Here is a 22,164-nt window from a genome sequence, read left to right as displayed (position 1 = left end):
ACAGAGCCTTATCAACTTTACCTATACAAGTTGCTACAAGGTGCTTTTACTTTGAATAAGAAACTCTGGATGAGACAAAGATGTGAAAAGTTTTTTTACCTTGAGGATAATATATATTAAGGATACCAAGTAATTTTATAAACTTGGTTTTTTTACTCCTTCTCCCAAGTAAGCAAAACAGTTAGGTTTGCACCTGAACGTAGTTCAAGTCTAAAGGTAGTGCAACATCAGGGCAACTCGCTGTAAAGGTGGGTAAAGCTCTGATCACTATTCTTAGTATTTCCCATAATGTAAAACACATCTCACTAAGAGATGTATACTGTTATACATTATGGGTGGGGGGGGGTCACTACCCAGACCAGTTTTAACTTTTTTTGAGGTCTCCTTAGTGAGTAGCTAGATCCTGAAATACCAAGGCTTTTAGTAATATAGAGCCTTATCAACTTTACCTATACAAGCTGCTTTTACTTTGAATAAGAAACTCTGGAAGAGATAAAGATGTGAAAAGTTTTTTACCTTGGGGATAATATATATTAAGGATACCAAGTAATTTTCTAAACTTGTTTTTTTTTTTTTTTTCACATCTTTATCTCATCCAGAGTTTCTTATTCAAAGTAAAAGCAACTTGTATAGGTAAAGTTGATAAGGCTCTGTATTACTAAAAACCTTGGTATTTCAGGGTCTAGCTACTCACTGAGGAGACCTCAAAAAAGGTTGAAACCGGTCTGGGTAGTGAATCCCCCCCCCTACCCATAATGTATAACAGTATACCTCTCTTAGTGAGATGTGTTTTACATTATGGGAAATACCAAGAATAGTGATCAGAGCTTTCAACGAGTTGCCCAACCTTTAGACTTGAACTACGTTCAGGCGCAAACCTAACTGTTTTGCTTACTTGGGAGAAGGAGTAAAAAAAACCAAGTTTATTCAGCGTATATATTATCCCCAAGGTAAAAAACTTTTCACATCTTTATCTCACACAGAGTTTCTTATTCAAAGTAAAAGCACCTTGTAGCAACTTGTATAGGTAAAGTTGATAAGGCTCTGTATTACTAAAAACCTTGGTATTTCAGGGTCTAGCTACTCACTGAGGAGACCTCAAAAAAGGTTGAAACCGGTCTGGGTAGTGACCCCCCCCCCCCCACACCCATAATGTATAACAGTATACATCTCTTAGTGAGATGTATTTTACATTATGGGAAAAAATACTAATAGTGATCAGAGCTTTACCCACCTTTACAACGAGTTGCCCTGGTGTTGCACTACCTTTAGACTTGAACTGCGTTCAGGTGCAAACCTAACTGTTTTACTTACTTGGGAGAAGGAGTAAAAAAACCAAGTTTATAAAATTACTTGGTATCCTTAATATATATTATCCCCAAGATAAAAAACTTTTCACACATATATATATATTGGCATACATATTTATTCGGTAGATAATGTTATGAAAAAATCAGTTTGAATGACTATAATACCGAGAATAAAAAGAATAAAGTTTAATGCTGAGATACTACTAGTTTTGTTGAACAAAATTTAACTTCTTCAGGTATCAAAGACAAAGAATTATGTAAAATAACAGACATAATAAAATTACATCAACAGAACTAATATAAAAGACCGAAGTACAGTTTAAAACAGGAATGTGTGCTGGAATTCCAATTAAAGTTGGCTACATGCAAGAGTTGTCACAAGAGCACCAGTACTGGACAGTGGAAATGTGTGGGCCAGCACTCTCTCAAGCCATGTTCTCTTTTCTATTAACTCGGATGAAGGCCTTCAACACCTCGTAGACTGGCCACAAACTTCTAATATTCATAGGCATTATGATGAGCTGGAAAGGAAGATAGTCGATTATAAAGAACTATCCCTTGATTCATCCCATATAAACAACAGCCTTAGCTACAATCTTTCTGATGCACACATTGCCACTGTCCAATACTGGCGCTCTCATGACAACTCTCACATGTAGTCAACTTGAAAAGGAATTCCAGCACGCATTCCTGTTTTAAACTGTACTTCGGTCTTTTATATTAGTTCTGTTGATGTAATTTTATTATGTCTCTGTTATTTTACATAATTCTTTGTCTTTGATACCTGAAGAAGTTGAATTTTGTTCAACGAAACTAGTAGTATCTCAGCATTAAACTTTATGCTTTTTATTTTAGGTATTATAGTCATTCAAACTAATTTTTTCATATATATATATACACAGTCATCCCTTGACTTATGTCCGAGTTACATCCTCTTGAAGATATGCCCTTGATCCCATAAGGCAGTGTTTCTCAAACTTCAGATATCTGCATACCCCTTCTTAAATTTTCATTATTACCCAGTACCCCCTTATCGAAATAATAAATAAATAAAGTATATTTCATTGTAAATGTCTTTGAATTTATATGTTCATGTAAACAAAAAATATGATTTATTTTTAATAGAACAAAATTTGGAATAGGTTCCTCTTTATTTCCCATCCATGAAAATTCACACTTCAAGTAATTCATATCATATTAAGATTTTTCATCTTCTTCCTAGTTGGTTCTCTAGAGATATCAGACGACACACCCTTATCAATTTCATTTGATCCAGATACAATATCAACGTTTTCTTGTTACTTACAGCCACTTTTTTTTGCTATATAGCTCTCTTTTGTGGGTTTATAAATCTAGTCTTTAACCAATGATCCATACTTAAGAATTTGAAAGCTAAAAAAAATCGGCGTATTTACTCGAAATATAACTTGCACTTTTTTCCAAAATTAAAGCTAAAAAATTGTGGTGCGAAATATGTGTGGGGATTTTTGGAAACTCAAGTTTTCAGAAAAAAACTGAAAATGGTGTGACTTACCAAGCAGCTCCTATTCACTATTGCTACTTTTGTCATCGAGAACAGTTTCCTTGTGTGCATCATTAGCGTCATCTACCCAAATAGCTTCATCTTCTTTCCCATTAGTTCAAGCAAAAATTACCAGTAATTTACAAGACTCGAGATACATAATGAACAATCCTTCACAAATGAGAAGTAATTGGCCAGTAATGGTAGGCCAGTAGAGAGAGCAGCTACGAAGAAGTCCATATGATTGGTATGGTATTAACAAAAGATTGCGAACCAAAGACAAAGGCAAGCCAACAGTTGAGTTGAAATGCTAATTTTCTTCAACAGTATTCCATAATATCTGAAACACATTCAAGATATATTTCTTAGTTTGAACACGTTCACAACAGGGTGATGTCAAGCAAAACCATACGTTGCACAGGCAACATATGGTTTTGCTCGAGTCTATACAACAGTTTCTGTTGGAGGGGAGATGTGATTCATTTAGTGCCATTTTTATCCCAATTGTCTCTAATTGCACTATTTGTTGAGAAATATATTACATAGACTGCAAATGTCTGTACGTTATTCAGTGATACAATCAACCTACTTGTTTTTCTTGCATCTTCAGTAAAGACACTGTTTGGGAGGGCGTGTTGTTTACTGCAAGGAGGAGTTACTATCACCAGGACGTGAATGTTGTGATGACAGTAACTTGCAATTTGAGTAGGAGAATTGATATATATAATATATTGACAAATATATACATTTAAAATAATTATTTTTTTTTCTTAATAACGATTTCATGCGCTAATGATGCAAAGCCAAAAATTGCCACGTACCCGCTGAAGACCTTTTGCGTACCCCCAGGGTACGCATACCATACTTTGAGAAACACTGCCATAAGAGAATAAATAACATTTTCGGCTATACTTTTGAACAAGACACAAGCGAGCGTAAGGTAATGCATGCACAGTGGCAAGCTCCCTCGGCAGTTGGCACGTGTCTTCAACAGTTCCTCTGTTGATTTTGTGTTTGAGAAATGGGTTATTTGTGTATTTATCGTTAAATATTTTGCGATGTTTTGTGCAACATGGCCCCTACATGCACAATCAAAAAACCTAGTGAAGAATCACAGAAAAAGAGGCAAGCAATTTATCTTGAAACGAAGTTGCAAGTTATAAAGCGACATGAAGCTGGTAAGCTCATCAATGTGATTGCACATGACTTCAGATGGTCTCATTCTACTAAAATCGTAGAGGTGAAAGGATCTGCTTCCATTAAATCGATGACAGTGATGAAGCAATGACAAGGTCCTATCGGTGATATGGAAAAGCTACTTGTATCATAGATAGAGGACCTGAATCAAAAGCTCATACCCCTTAGCACTGTGACCATAACCGCTAAGGCGCTAAGTCTCTCCAACATGTTGAAGGAAAAAAGCAGAACCCGATTATGACTATGAATTCATCGCTTCTTCCAGTTGGTTCATGAGATTCAAGCAACGTTTGGTGCTGCATAATGTGAAGATGTATGGGAATCTGGAAGTGCTGAGAAGGCTGCCAAGGAGTTTGGGGAAAAACTGGATAAAATTAAGGAGGAAATTTATTTGCTACAGCAAATATTTAATATGGATGAGACGTCCTTGTTTCGGAAAAAAATGCTTGAGAGGACAATCATCCACAAAAAAGCTAAAATCTATACCTAGTTTCAAAGCTCTTAATGCCTGTATTACGATTCTGTTACAGGTAATATGGCTGGATATAAACTGAAACCATTTGTGATATGGCACAGTGAGAATCCACGAATCTTCAAAAACATTAGGAAGCATACTCCCAGTTAATTATTGGAGCAATAAGAAGTCGTGGATGACTCGAAAATTGTTAGAGGATGCCTTAATCAACTGTGTGAATGAAATAAAAAGTGTGAAAGAAAATGCATGTAGAATTTAAAATTTTATTAATTCTAGATAATGCTCCAAGTCATCTGCCTTATATATCTTATAGAGGTGATCTTCACCAAGTTCAAGGTCATGTTTCTCCCTCCAAACACTACGCCACTGATGGATCAGGGAGTTCTTGCAGTGTTTAAGGCTTATTATCTGCGAAGAACTTTTCACCAGCCATTTCTGCTACTGAAGCAAATGACCAGACGCTCATGCAATTCTGGAAAACATTCAATATTTATCAAGCTATTAAAAATATTGCTGTGGCTTGGGATGAAGTGACCTCTCAATGTATGAGTGGCATATGGAAAAAGACATTAAAACGGTTTGTGCATAATTTTGGAAGTTTGTAATAGTGGGCCTAGCAAACAGTCTGAATCTCGAAGTATAATGAACCTCATGATGACATAATTCAACTCATAGAAAGTTCCCCTGAAGAGTTGACTAACGAAGAATTGGTCGAACTGGAGGAACAACTGTTGCAGAAGAGGAAAAACAAGAAAAGGAAGAGGTAGTTAAACAATTCACAGTGAAGGGTCTTGCAGAAATGTTCTTTGCAGTTAGCAATGTTCTCAAAATTGTTGAAGACATGGATCCCAATGTTGAATGCTACTTATTAGTAGAAAGGAAAATACATGATGCATTTGCTTGCTATATACTAATTTATGATGAAAAGAAGAAGAGTAATAAGCAAAGCACATTGGACATTTTCATCAAAAAAACAAAGGTTACACCAGAAGAGCAACAACCAGGTCGTTCACACAGGGAAGGTAATGAAGATGTGATTGTGGAGGAAGATCTGGGTGATAATTCTCCTGTTTTATAGTGGCAGTAACACACAGTACAGTTTTATAATAAAGTTTAAAAATTAAAATGACAATAAAATGAACATACTGCTTCTATTAGCTATGGAGCTTGCAGCTTCTTGTGTCTGGAATAATATATATATATATATATATATATATATACACAGTCATCAATCCACTTATGTCCGGGTTCCGTTCCATCCGGCAGGATGCAAGTCCCTAATCCCTATAACTCTGTTGATTTAATGTATCGACTTACATCCTGCCGGATGGAACGGAACCCGGACTGATGACTGTGTGTGTGTGTGTGTGTGTATATATATATATATATATATATTATTCCACACACAAGAAGCTGCAAGCTCCATACTAATAGAAGCAGTATGTGGACTGGGGTCAAGAGCAAAGTAATTGTTTAATATTGCATTTAAAGAACTGGAGATTGTGGTACTGAGAAATATTTTGGGATGATGGTTGTTCCACTGAACATAATGGAATGAACAATGACTGAGAGTAGCTAGTTTGGTGGGTCAGCAGTTTGACTGTAAAAAGATGCTGGGCAGTGTAGGTTTAGCAGAAATGTGGGGATAACGGATGCTAATCCTGCTGAAACGATGCTCATGGTATATCTGTATATCTGCTCAAGTATATCTGTACATTTGAAGAAGACACACAATACTAAACTTGACCATCTATGAGACAGTTGTGAGTCTATGAGGGAGAAGCTATTAAGCAACTGAACTGCTCTCTTCCGAAAAAGTATCAAGAATTTTAAAGAGGTATTAAGAATCAAGAATAGGTGCACTATCCCAAATATGAGAGCAATATGAGATTCTTCCTTTTTTCTTACTCATGTACAACACTAATGTGCTATAAGTCTTGCAACCATTTCTGTATGGGACAGACTTAACTGGCCACTTTCTTCCCAGATTCAGAAGCAAGTGACCCAGTTGCTGACATGCCTGTGATATGTTCTTTATGAAGATAGATTGAAGGTGGGCATTGCAAGGTTTGATTGATAGACAGAAAACAGAGGACATGACAAAAACACAAGTTATTAAGGTTTTATAAAACTGATGCAGAAGAATTTTTCCATACATGATAAGCAGGGGGAGAATAATGGGCCATTCCTAGAGGTTGAATAAAAAATCTAGTTTTTATTCAACACTTTTACACATGGTTAATAACGGTCTGACTAGATTTTTGGCTTAGAAGTGGTGAATAAATGAAATTGGTTGCCAAGATTAGTTGGGAGGAATAATTATACAAATGAACCCTATATATGCAGTAATTATTTTTTCATTATTTTGGATAAAACACACGACCTATTATAATTACATTTCTGAGTATTACCACCAGGATACACCATTATGAAACTAAATCTTGAGTTCATAGTTTACAAGCCACCAAATAAAGTCCAAAATTATGGTATCATGTAACCTAAACAGTTGAAAAAAGGGTTACCAATGAGTAAGTAAATGTGTGAAGTTGTCCTAGAATGTAGATATGAGACTACCAGCATCAATCTCATAAAACATTTAAGAGGACTACATTTCCAGATATACTACCATTGCACTACTAAGTTTTCCCCCTCTGTTCATCTTTGCATTGCCAATTAAAGCACCTCAAAAATGTTTAGTTTTAGAGTTACTGCTACAAGAGATGTAAAGAAACAAGCAGGATGCATATGTGTATGTGATGGAGGAAGAAAGGTGGGTTGAAACAGCTTGGAGATGTGAGCATCTCATCTCTTAAAAAAAAAAAAAAAAAAAAAAGGAAATACAGAAATATACCATAAAAATTTCATGTATACTAATTTTGGTTTGAGAAGAAAACTATAATAGGGAAGAAGAAGACATTATTATTATTATTCCTGACACCTCCAAGGAGGACACCTCCAGCTGTCTCAACCGCTACACCGAACCTCTACGAATCAGTAAATAAGACATGAAATGCATTACCTGATGGAGGGTGAGAGTGAGAACGGTCAATGCATTTAAGGAGTGGTATGATAGACTTTGTGTTTCCTAGGAGGGGCCTCCCTCGATGAGTCTCGATAGACTTGTGTTTCTTAGAAAGGACCTCCCACGATGAGTCTTTTGACTCCATGGAGGTCTGAATAATAATAATAATAAAAGACATTCTCTAAACTGGTATTATTTTTAAGGTTAAAAAAATCCTTGCTCTCTTCTCAAAGTGCTAATGTACTATTGGTTTATAATCTTTCTTGGATATAAGTGACATAAGAAAAAGTAAACTGTAATTATCTAATAATATTTGATCCTTCCACTTCATAAACAAATAAGGCAAACACATTTTATAGACAGATACAATAATGCTATATAATAATGATAACTAATAATTAAGGAATTGACAGCGTACACTAGAAATATAAATTAAAAACAAATTTAATAAATAATTTCTGATATTTCGGCAACGTCACGTTGCCATCTTCTTGGGAACTTAAAATAAAAAGCAGGTGCACAAAAGTGCTACATAACAGCAAATGAGAAACGAAGCGAGGAAGCTACCGTTTTTCCTAAAGTCCTGATGGTGCTGCCTGGTGGGCTATATTGGTAGTTATTGGCCTTTGGGCTGAAGTTCTTCTGATATATGTTTCCCAAATTTGGGGCAGTCTTATGTACCCAAATTTGTTGAGGTTTGGCATGTTCCTAAGGGCTGAGGCTGATTCCATGAATAGTCTTTCATATTTGAACTTGCTGCGGTGTATTACTGTGGCTTTCTTCCACCTTATTCTGTGACGGGTATCCAGAGCATGGTCTGCAAGCCCAGAGTGGCTGTACTGGTGAAATCGGATGTAGTTCTTGTGTTCTGAGATTCTGATATTTGTTGTCCTGCCTGTTTGGCCAAAGTAAGACAATTTACAGCTGCAAGGGACCTGGTATGGCACTGATTCCCCCACTTACAAACTAGCTAAGTATTTAGCCAAAGCGCTCTCACACTATACTGGCAATACACCATCACACATAAAAAACCCAGCCCACTTCAAAGCCAGTATAGAAAATCTTACGCTCCAACATAACGACATAATGGTCAGTTTTGACGTCTCCTCCTTATTCACAAATGTCCCCCTCAAAGAAACCTTAGAGCTAATCCAAAATAAATTTCCTCCCGATATCTCAGCCCTATTTCAGTTTACAATGAACTCAGGCTATTTCGTTTGGCAGGAAAAATTCTACAAACACATAGAGGGGACAGCCATGGGTTCACCACTTTCCCCACCCTTGGCCAACTTCTTTATGGAGACTTTTGAAGAAAAAGCCTTAAACTCAGCCCCACAAAAACCTACCATATGGCTTTGCTACATTGATGATGTGTTTGCTATTTGGCCACATGGCCTGGATACACTCCTCTCCTTCTTAACACACTTAAACAACCAACACCCTAGGATCAAGTTCACCCTAGAAAAAGAGAAAAACAATAGCCTCCCCTTCCTAGACAAACTAGTCACCCGCCAACCTGATGGAACCTTGGTTTTCTCAGTTTATAGAAAACCCACCCATACAGGCAGATACATTCGCCAACAATCCTCCCCCCCTCACAACAATATGGAGTTATTAAGACATTAATCAACAGGGCAAAACTTATCTGTTCAAAGATCAAGCCCTAACCACTGAACTAAATCACATCCTTAAAACTTTCTCAGCCAATGGCTACCCCCCCCACCCCCAAAAAAAATATTTACACCAGTTATCCACAACTCCACCTCCCCCCTTCACAAAAAAGATTACTCCAAATCCATCACCATCCCCTACATCCGAGGCACCTCAGAAAAAATCAACAAAATCCTAAAAAAAATGACTTAACGACCTGTTATAGACCATATAGAAAATTAGCATCCCTTATCTGCACCACTAAAGACCAACCACTTCCCCTAGACCTACTTGGTGTATACCAGGTCCCTTGCAGCTGTAAATTGTCCTACTTTGGCCAAACAGGCAGGACAACAAATATCAGAATCTCAGAACACAAGGACTACATCCGATTTCACCAGTACAGCCACTTTGGGCTTGCAGACCATGCTCTGGATACCCATCACAGAATAAGGTGGAAGAAAGCCACAGTAATACATCACAGCAAGTTCAAATATGAAAATTATTCATGGAATCGGCCTCAGCCCTTAGGAACATGCCAAAACCTCAACAAATTTGGGTGCATAAGACTGCCCCAAATTTGGGAAACATATATCAGAAGAACTTCAGCCCAAAGGCCAATAACTACCATATAGCCCACCAAGGGGGCACCATCAGGACTTTAGGAAAACGGTAGCTTCCTCGCATCGTTTCTCATTTGCTGTTATGTAGCACTTTCGTGCACCTGCTTTTTATTTTAAGTTCCCAAGAAGATGGCAATGTGACATTGCCGAAATATTGGAAAGTATTTATTAAATTTGTTTTTAATTTATATTTCTAGTTTACGCTGTCAATTCCTTAATTATTAGTTATCATGTTTAACGTGTAAGCTTTTCAACAAGAATAACAATAATGCTAAAATAATACAATTCAAATAAAAAAAGCATCTTCACAACAGCCATGAAGAAAAACATTTCACACAATTCTAAATTTAACTTTCTTTAATATATCATTAATGAGAAGTTTTAATTACCACAACACAATAATGAGAAATTAAGGGAATCCATCACATTTAACCTTTAGCAAGAAGAGAAAATTGGTATTAATCTCTACCAAATTCCATCTAATTAGCTGTTTTACCTCAGCAGGAACATAAGTTTATGGTTTACTGTACATTATAAACATTTAAATTTCAAAATCTTTGTAAACTATGGCACAGTCATATAGTTTAATAGATGCTACTTAACAAATACAAATTTCAAAAAATCTGTGTGATATACATTGAATAACTGATTTCAAAATGCAATGTATATGTTTTATTCATCCTTAGATAAACAAAAGCGATATTCAAGGGAAAAGGATGAATTTTTCCAAAACACTGATTCAGAGACCAATTCTGATTTGTTAATAAGACAAAATTTTTGGCTGGAAAACAATGGATTAAAGTGGTTTGTGTTCTGACTTCTCTGGGTTCAACTGCATGTGGAGAGTGATGCAGTAACATGTAGGCATGTCCAGAAGCCTCACCAGCAGCTTATAAGCAAAATTCAATATTTTAAAAAAATTATAATTTTTTATTGATATGAATAAAGGAAACCTTATATTGAAAACAATTACCTATACAATAAGATGCAAAAAAAAAGTAGGTACAACAATTATTTAATGTACTGCACGAGAAGTATCAATGTGCACAAAAGTTTCTAAGTTTAGCTTCAAGAATGAGAAGTCTAAAAGCACCTCAAGTTCCCATAATTTCTATCATAGACAGAGATTTCCTATATGAATTTTGTAATAATCTCCACTTGTGTTTTGTGAACAAAACCATAAAGCAATGATAGATATAAAGGCCACATTGTCAAAAACCCTAGGGACACAATGAGCTCTTAAGATAGAAGTGAATATAACTAGATGGTTGATATAATAAAATTAAGCAGCTTGGATATCATAGACCATGTGATAAATAACAATCACACTTACTCGTATTACTGATTTTTCCTTTGCAAGAGCTTTATTTATTTATTTTTAATTAATCTTACACACAAGAGGTTTTGCAACTTCTTGTGTGTAGAACTCTGTCATGTCAATGCCATGTATGGGCAAAAATGTGTGCCCTAGGTAAGAATACAGATGTAATTAACACGGAAATTACTTATTGGGAAAAAACTATATTACACAGCCTTTCACTAGGCCTAGAAGTTTAACATTTATATTCTAAAAATGTTAAGTGTTTTCCTATTCTACATGAAAGTGTGAATACTGTGAGATATTCTCATTCCTGTTGGTTTGTCTGGGTAGTTGTTATTTATTACAAGATTAATCAAACCCAAGCTACCTGGACATCCATACCAGATGACAGCCCACTGATCATCTAATCTGTAGCAAGAGAAGTGACCTCATTTTACCAATGTTAGATAAACAACAGGCAACATAATCTACAAATACAAGGGATTTATGTATAACATGCATCTGTTATCTGCATCCTTTACCATAAAATAGAGGATAGAGGACATGCTATAAAAGCTGTACATATCCTTGGGATCGTCAGAAGTTGAAACAACTTGTGAAAATCATAAATGAGTGCCTACTTATAAAAGTAAAGGCTGCCAAGCTCTGAAATGCTAGTTAATGTATTTCTGTACCCTGTCAAGATAATTGCTTATTGCATTCATTAATGATTAGATGTTTCTGTACATAGATAGTACACCCTGCACACTTTTTTTCTTAATTTCAACAAATTTCTTCATTAGCAATCACCCTGCTTGCTCATGCCCAGTTTGTGCAAGCTTATTATACAGTGCTTTCTTCAGAGTTTGTGACCTTTCTCTACATCCAAGGAAATTGTTTGTCATAAAAAAAATTCAGTTTTTATGACAAACTGACTTTATTAAAAAAAGCATTCTAGAAATGTAATTTAATAATTTCACAATCCTCCACTAAAAGCAGCCAGGCATAGACATTAAGCAATGGCTAAAACATTTCAAACTGTTTGGGTCTAAAATAACACCAGTCTTTAGGTAGTTAGAATGAGCATGTGTCGTTGCTTCCATTCTCACAATACTAGCTTTCGTTGTTCACAAGAAGTTTTTATATTTTTTTGAGCACTTACAGTTGAGCACAACTTGCATGCATTTGTGAGTTTATGTTTTAAATGTTCAAAGAACATTATAATAAGTTTGCTTTCTTAAAGCAGTCAAACTTGCATTAGTCCTATGTACAGGTCAATTGAAAAAGGGGGATGGGGGAGGATAAGATTTCCTGGACCCATGATTCCTAGGGGCCCGTAATTTCTAAGAGTCAAGTTAGGTACTAATATATTAATATAATCTTTTAACATAGTATTGCTCACAGAAAACATTCGGCTATTCTTAAATGATTGACAATTTACTGAGAGAATTCAAAATATATAATTTTAAATACTTGGCAACATTTATTTGACTGTCTATTTTTAGTGTGTTAAGGATTGCAATAAATAGCATCCTTGGTTACATGGCAAAATGCTCTCCATATTCCCCTGCAGCACGAGTGCCTGGAGTTCACAGTAAAGGTATGTTTAGACTTACAAATGAATAGACTTTGGTCTATTCATTTGTAAGAGACTATCGATGTAAACAAATACATGTGAATAATACGTGATCATTAGGTGAAGTTTATTATGTAAATATAATTTTACTGTAAATTTGATTGTCATATAATTCTACTTTTTTAATTAGAAATTAATTGAAATTTTCTAATCTTGATATTCTTGATTCAATTTTAGAAATTGAATCAAGAATATCAAGATTAGAGCATGACATAAATAGAGGATGCAATATTGACTCAGACCACCATTTATTAATCAGTACTATTAAGATCCCAAACCAGAGAAATAGAAACAGTACAAGAACACAAAATCAAAAGCAGTAGCAATTTAAGATAGAACTGTTACAGCAAAATAGTATCAGAGAACTATATCAAAGAAGACTTACAAATCATACAAAACAAAAAAAAATAAAAATAAAAAATAAATGAAGATAGAGATATAGAAAATGAATGGCAAACCATTAAACAAATAGTAAAACGAGGAACATATGAAGCCATAGGAACAAAACTGTGAAGAAAAAGGAAAGGACTAGGAACCTGGAACCCAGAAATAGAATCTTTAATAAGAAAGAAAAAAGAAATCTACCTAAAATGGTTAAAAGACAGAACCATAAGAAATGAAATAGAATATAAAAGAATCAGAGCAATAACAAGAAGAGAAACCAGGAAAATCAGAAGACAAGACTGGAAAAAAAGTTGTATCAAGATTAGAGCCTGACATAAATGGACCTCAACTAAAGAGCTATAAAATCATTAAAAAAATGACTCAAGAAACAAAGGATAATCTACAATTAGAAGGCCCTCCACAAAAGAATGGACCAATCACTACACCCAGCTTCTAAACAATGATAATCAAACTGAAATAAAACAAGTAATAAGTCAAGAAACAAATGAAGAATCAATACAGTTAAATGATCCAAAGAAAATATTGGAAAAACTAAAAAATAGAAAAGCTACAGAAGATGGAATAAATTCAGAACTACACAAATACAGCTCTAAACCATTTCAATTATGATTAATCAAAATTCTAAACAGAATATGGGAAGAAGAAGGAAACATCCCACAAGAATGGAAGACAGCAATAATCATAAACATATTCAAAAAAAGGAAACAGAAAGGATTGCAGAAGCTACAGAGGAATATCCTTATTAAATACATGTTATAAAATATATCTAGATATAATTAAAAGTAAATTAACACCATAGGCCAAGGAAATTATTGGAGAACAATGCGGCTTTAGGAAAGGAAGATCCTGCACAGATCCCACATTTATACACAAACAAATTATATAAAAAAGAATAGAATTTAATCTGCCAACATATATGACCTTCCAAGATTATGAAAAAGCATATGATCAAATCAACAGAACCAAATTAATCAATATACTGTATGATTTGAAAGCTCCACCTCAAACCACAAAAGCAACAGCAAATATAATGGAAGAAAGCTATATCAAAATTAAAACTAATAATGAAACAACCAAAAAAATTAAAACTAATAGAGGTCTTATTCAAGGAAGTGGATTATCACCAATACTCTTCAATATATATATATATATATATATATATATATATATATATATATATATATATATATATATATATATATATATATATATATATATATATAACAAATCTGAAATCTGAAAACAAACCCCAACTCAACATCACCAGAGTTAAAGATCAGTACTATCAACGTAAGAAGCCTGAATGGCAAAGAAATGGAGCTAGCTGAGGAATTAGATAAGTACCAGATCGACATAATAGGGGTGACTGAAACAAAAAAGACCAAAACTGGTGAGATCTTTCTGAGCAATAAATACAAAATGTTATATTCAGGCAATAACAATCAAGGAAAAGAAGGAGTAGCCATAGTATTCAACACAAAATACGAGGCTAATCTTCTTGAATGGCAGTCAGTCTCAAGTAGAGTAATGTGGGCAAATATGAAAATGGGGAACTGGACAATGAGACTTATTTGTGCCTATGGTCCCACAGAAGGTTCTACTAAGGTAGAAGTGGAGGAATTTTTTGAGGCTTTAGAAAAAGCAACTAACACAATGAAAAAGGAAAAGTTGGTCCTTGTTGGGGATCTAAATAGTAGAGTAGGAAATGATTGTGAGACATACAAAAATATTTTGGGAAAATTTGGAGAAAAGAGCAAAGCTAATAATAATGGCAAATATCTGTTGGATTTCTGCTCAGGACATGGACTGGTTATTACTAACACCATGTTCCAACATAAAAATGTGCACAAATTCACATGGAGAGAAGAGGCTAGGAATAAGAAAAGTCTCATTGACTATGTTATTGTTGATAGTGATGTTTTCTCCCTGGTGCAGGACACCAGAGTGTACAGAGGATTTGAAATTGGAAGTGATCACTATTTAGTCTTGAGCAGGATAAAATTGAATTTCATATTGAAAAGAATAACATGTAAGAAAGTTTTAAAGCGAATAAAAGTTGAGCAGCTCTCAGATGTAAACTGTAGACTAAAATACAGAAATATTATTGAAAAGAAAATGAAAGAGTTTGAGAACAGGAATCAAACCTTGGAGATTCAGTGGCAAACTCTGAAGAAAACATTGATTGATTCTGCCAGAGAGGCATGTAGTGAGGTTGTGTGCAAAGATAAAAAATCAGAACTCCCTGGTGGACACAGGAAGTTAAAGAGGCAGTGAAGGAAAAGAAGAAAGCATATCAAAAGTTCCTGGCAAATAAGTCAGCTTTTACTCTTACAGAATACAGAGACAAATGTAAGAAAGCTAAACAGTGTGTAAAACTAGCTAAACAAAAGTCATGGGAGGACTTTGGCAAGAATATAGAAAATAAATATCAAGAAGGTGGCAAAATATTCTGGAGGTTGTTGAAGAAGCTTAGGAATGGAGGAAAGAGTGCTGTAAAAGGAATTAGAGATGATAAAGGTGAAATGAAAACAGGAGAAAAAGATATCCTTGAAGTATGGAGTAATTACTTTGAAAAACTGCTAAATGAAACAAGCAGTGATGACAGCACAGTGATAAAAAACACTGACCAGGCATGCAGTCAGGAATACATATCTATACTTGAAGTAGAAAAAGCCATCAAAGGCTTGAAATGTGGAAAGGCAGCAGGAGTAGATGATATTCGACCAGAAATGCTGAAGTATGGTGGTATAAGAGTCTTACAGTGGTTGCACTGCATAGTTCAGAAAGCCTGGACAGAGGGACGAATTCCCGATGATTGGAGTAGAGCTCTCATAGTACCCATATATAAAAAGGGAAATAAAACTGAATGTGAGAATTACAGAGGTATTTCCCTACTGAGTGTTCCTGGCAAGATCTATGCAAGTATACTTGAGAAACGGTTGAGAAGAATTGTGGAAGAAAAGCTTGGTGAAGAACAAGCTGGATTCAGGCCAAATAGAGGCTGTCAGGATCAGATCTTCACTTTACGACAAATAGTCGAGAAAGCATGGGAATATAACAAAGATCTGTATTTAAGTTTTGTCGATTTGGAAAAGGCATATGACAAGGTGCCAAGAGAGAATCTATTCAATATGCTGCAGTTATATGGTGTCAATGGGGCATTATATCAAGCAATACTTAGTCTTTATTTGAGTTGTGAGTCAGCAGTTAGAATTGAAGGAAGTACAGGAAGATGGTTTAATGTTAAATCTGGTGTGAGACAAGGATGTACATTATCCCCTCTGTTATTCATTATCTATATGGATCACATTATGAAGGAATGTGGTATTAAACCTGATATCAAAATTGGAGATGTTAATGTCAGCTCTTTGCTTTATGCGGATGATGTTATACTTCTAAATAAATCCGCTACAAGTCTGCAAGATTCTCTGACTAAATTGAATAGCTGTTGTAATAGATATGGTATGAAGGTCAGCAATAAAAAGACAAAGACAATGAAAATGTCAACTGTGTTGTGAATGGAGAACCTGTGGAACAAGTAAAACATTTCAGCTACTTAGGCACAATTTTTACTGAAGATGGTAAACTAAATATAGAAATAGACAACAGAATCAGCAAAGCTGGTATCATGGGAAGTCAATTGAATAAATTCATATGGAATAAGAAAGAAATTAGTCGGAACACTAAATTAGCTGTATACAAGACTATGTTCAAACCAATTTTAACTTATGGATCTGAGAGCTGGGTCAGAAGTAAAACACTTGACCAAAGACTAGAGACCGCAGATATGAGAGTCCTGAGAAAGATTAGAGGCGTGAACAGATGGCATCAATGGCAATATCATATTAAAAATGAGGATATTAGGAAAGAACCTGACATTGTCAGCATCCAGGAATGCGTTAGCAGAGCTAATCTCAGATGGTATGGTCACTTAAATAGAATGGGAGAGGAAAGATTAGCAAAACAAGTGTTCTCTGCCAGGTTGGCAGGAAAACGACCCAGAGGAAGACCAAGATATAGGTGGATTGATACGGTACAAAGTGCCTTAGACGATAGAAATATAAGATCTGATAATGTTGGAGTCTTGACAAGTAACAGACTGATTTGGAGGAAAATTGTAGATAGGAAGTTAGTAATGATGTAATTTTTTCATGTAGTACTGTCATATCCTGTACACCCCTTGAGGGTACATGGCAGGAATTTGATGATGATGATGATGATGATATATATATGGAAAAAATTTTAAGAGAATGGAGGAAAAACAAAAGCACAGGAATTAAAATAGGAAATAAAGACCAATTACAGAAAAATTTACCAGTATTGAACAAAACAATAGAACAGTATGACATGAAAATCCTCAATAAATAAAACGAAATCAATAGCATTTCAAGGTAAAGAAATTAAAAGATGCAAACTAGTCATCCACATCAAAGGAACAGAAGGCGTGAATAAATTTAAATATCTAGGAAATTACATACACCCTAATGCAGAAATCGATATTGCATATAAAAAGCAAAAACTCCTAGCAGTCATTTGAATTTTGAATAGACACTTCAGCAGTGGCAGCCCATACATAAGCACTACAACACTGCAGCACCCCCAAGGGAAAAAAATGAAAAATTTAAATTTTGTTTGTGTTGATAAATAATAACAATGCTTACAACATTATATAAACAGATGAATATAAATGCAATACAACATGTTAAAGGTTACAGCTTATGTTTCGACAGTGATTGAATAGTTAATAATTGGAATTGTTCGATTAACGCTTTAGATTATGAAACAAATACACTGCGATCTATCACAGTGTCGGAATTATCAAATTTGACCAATTGCGGCCAGTCTTACCGATATTTGTTTGCGCTTGTGATTGCCCGTTACAAGTCATTCCTACACTGCTTGGTTGGGCAGTGTATCATATGCTTCCGCGCATTATTTCTGTGAGATACAAAACTTTTATTATTGGTTCGTGGTGAGGGTGAACTATTTTTTGCAAATTTTATTTTATTCTGTTAAAATAACATATAATTATTTATTTATTATAGATACAAGGGAATTATGACGAATGTCACTGATGAAAATATGAAAAGAATTATATATTTTTCAATTATTGTTACACGAAACAAGTACACTACGATCTAACGCAGTGTGAGAATTATTGCGTTTGGCAAAATGCAGCCAGGCTTGCCGATAATCGTTTGCTTCTGATTGCACGTTACAAGGTCATTCTGACAGTGCTTGGTTCGGCAGTATATTATATGCTTCCGCATTATTTTTGTGAGATACGAAACTTTTATTGGTGTTTGTTTGTGGTGAGGGTGAAATGTTTTTAATAAAGCAATTTTTAATATGTAAATTTATTTATTAATAAATTGGTTACTGATTAGGAAAAAATAATTTTTTAGTTTTTTATTTTAAATTTATTATTATTTTTTTATTTTTGTATATGCAGCACCCCAACTTAAAATTTTCACCAGCCGCCACTGCACTTCAAGTAAACAGATGTCTAGAATATCCCAAATAAAACTATAAAATAATAGCCAAACCAATTCTGAAATATGGCAGTGAAACATGGACTTCGGGAGAACGAGATAAAAGACGAGTAGAAGCTGCAGAAATGAAGTTCCTAAGACCGCTCGCAGGCTATAAAAGAATAGACAAGATAAGCAATGAAAAAATAAGAAAACAATTATCCATAGTTAACATAACAGAAGTCATCACAAACTATAGAAGAAACTGGAAAAACCACATAGAAAGAATGAATGAGGATAGATGGCCAAATATTGCTTGGAAATATAAACCAAAGGGACCCCAATCAAGAGGAAGACCCAGGAGGAGATGGGCAGAAGACTTTTTTAAATCCTTGAAAACGTTACAGGCAAACAATTGCCTAATATGGGAAGCCAAGAAGAAGAAGAGAAATTGAATTTTCAGGAATGGGCTATCCTCACAAATCAGGAGCAACAAAACAGAAAGAAATATAATGGAAAGAACAAGAAAGAAAAAAGAATCAAAGAACTCTGGAGAACCTAAGATTTATTGGCTGTCCGATAGGTATCAGAGAGTTGTGTATGGTGGGGCAGTATCAAGGAGGCAGAAGGTTACAAGTGGGGTCCCACAGGGCTCAGTACTGGTACCTATATTGTTAAACCTTTATATCAATGACATTGTTAGTGGATTGTGGGGGATATTCAGTTGCTTGCGGATGATGTGAAGCTGGGAAAGGTTATTAGTAATAGTACAGATGTGGTAGCCCTGCAAGAGGATTTGAATAAACTAGACAGATGGACAAATGAATGGGCTGTCAGTTTAATGCAGCAAAATGTAAGGTCTTGAGGTTTGGGACTCATCGATGGGACACTTCATACTCTATTGGAGGAGTCATACTGGAGGAAGTATGGGAGAACAAGAGATCTGGGATTGATGATTGATAGAAACCTGAAATTCAGGGGACATATTGCAAAGGTGGTGAAGGTAACACAGTGGATTGCTGCAATACTGAGAAGGACGCTGACCTGCAGAGATAAAAGAGTTATCATTCTGTTTCATAAGACCCTGATTAGACCACACTCAGACTATTGTTCTCAAATTTGGTCCCCAGGATTTGAAGGGGATAAATTAACTGCAGAAAGAGTACAGAGGCAGATAACAAAGATCGTTTCAGGACTGAACAACATTAGTTATGAGGATCGGCTGAGGGAATGTGGACTGCAGAGTTTGGTAGATAGAAGGAGAGGTGATATGATTGAGACTTTTAAACTGTTGAGAAGTGGTTACAGGGTTGACATTGGGGAGTTCTTTCACTTGGTGGAACAGCAGGAAGGAGTGATGATGAGGGGGGGCCGTCCTTCGAAGTTACAAAAGGAAACTGTGAGCAAGAGGGTGAGGATTGGTTTCTTTGCATGGAGGGTGGTTGAACAGTGGAATGCATTGCCTGATAGAGTGGTGAGAGCTAGAACGGTCAATGAGTGGTATGATAGACCTCCCATGATGATTCTTGATAGACTTTGTTTCCTAGGAAGGACCTCCTGCAATGAGTCTTTTGACTCCATGGCGGCCTGGATAATAATAATAATAATAATAATAATATAGAGAGCACAAGTACAACTACAGTAAATGTAAAGTGTTTTGATTTGGAAAACGAAGAGTCAAAAGAAGGTAAAGATAATAAACAACAATGCACTAAAGAATCAGAGCAGCAGTTGACTCAGCAAGAGAGAGAGATATTCATTCAAAAAATAAAAACAATAAACAATTATGATATAGGTGTAATTGAAACAGAATATTGTACATCAATTCAACTGGAGGAGGCGATACACCTATGTCCAGGAAGACATCCTACAGAATTTCCTAATGACATTCATGAGTATAAACATCCAATTACATTTTTTTTGGGGACCGTTCAAAAATTGTACAATCTTTTTAATTCAAGCCCTCAAAGATGATATATTTTAAAACAAAATATTGGATGTTCCCTGCACAGTTTATCTAACATGCATTGGTCAACAAGAATAATGCCATAAAACAGTTCACAAATAATTTATGTGGATTAAAAAAAGCAGTAGAAGAAATTTTATCTTTAAATTTAACTGCCATTCTAATTTACATTAATTTCTTTGAGTGCCATAATTTAAGTTGCGTGTGGTTTAAAATATTGGCTGCAATAAATTACAGAAACAAAATTTTACAAGAAATAACGGCAACATCAATATTGAAGAAACCAACATCATAAACTTAATTTTGGATATGAAAGACATTAGAGAAAAGTGGACCAGTATTTTCCGTCAATGCAAATTTGTTGCCGAAAATTTTCAAATTGAAATACATTCCACAAGTTTGTCTACTAAAAGACATAAATTTAGAAAAATATTTGCAGATGAAAATAGTTGGGATAGCGATAATCATTAACAACAAATTAAAACAGGATGGATGCTAATATTATAGGTGACAAATATAAGTGTGATAATTCCAGAGAAATTGGTGATGAAATAATCAATTTAAAAACCATACACACAGCAATTTTTGGTGAGAATCAATTGTTACCCCTTGGGCTATTAAATAAAATAAAATAATTACATATTGAAACAGTGTTTCCCAACATTTGCATTGCTATCAGAATATTTTCACACCACCTGTAACTATGGCCCAGGCCAAAAGGTCATTCAGTGTATTGGCAAGAATTAAGAATGTGTTGAGATCTACTATGTGCCAAAATCATCTCAATAGTCTAAGTACTTTGGCTAGTGAAACAATGTTAGCCAGACAGATTTTGATCATATTACTAAAATGTTCACAAGTAAAAAAGTCAGGAAAGCTCTAATATAAATGCAATCATTTGTTATATAGTAAAGTTGCCAATAGTTTTTTGTAAGAAATAAATATTAATTGTTGCTATTATATTATAAGTTTTGTGTGTGCAATTTTTATTTTGATTTTTCTAGTCTGATATTGTTTATTAATTTTTTATTTTTTTTAGTAATAATAAAACAGGAAAATATAAAAATAACTGTTTATTTGTTTATTTATTTGGGGGCCTGCTAAAAGCTTTTTCCCGTTCCCAGAGTTGGCTCTCGACACCTTCGTCTATCTATATTTGCTCTTGTGGTGCAATAATTAAAAAAAGTAAGTTTTAAATAAGTTTTGTGATAACACAATTAATGTATCTGAACATGTTTAAAACCATCAGGGCAAATTTGTATGAGTGAAAATATGAAGGTCATTTCAAAAATTCTGGATGTTGCATGTGCAGAGCCAGTGGGTTCTTCCTCTCACTCACTCACACATAGTTCCATACACCAAGAGTAAAAATGTCATGCTCATTTTCTGTTTTGGATATTCTTGGTGTAAAAAATAAGACGTCAAAATGAAAGAAGAAGAATCGGACTCAAATTGGAAATTGTGCAATGACTATGCTCACTTTAGCTGAGAATCACAATACATTACATGAAATTTGTGGAGATGGTGCAGTGTATTGCAGCAAGTCAACGTAAGGATCTCGCCTTCTGTGAAGATCAAGTAAGCATT

The sequence above is a fragment of the Typopeltis vanoorti genome, chromosome 17 (assembly GCF_054136105.1).
Source record: "Typopeltis vanoorti isolate ZY-2024b chromosome 17, IOZ_Tvanoo_1.0, whole genome shotgun sequence".
Classification (NCBI taxonomy): domain Eukaryota; kingdom Metazoa; phylum Arthropoda; class Arachnida; order Uropygi; family Thelyphonidae; genus Typopeltis; species Typopeltis vanoorti.
Note: the sequence above shows the minus strand (reverse complement) of the source record.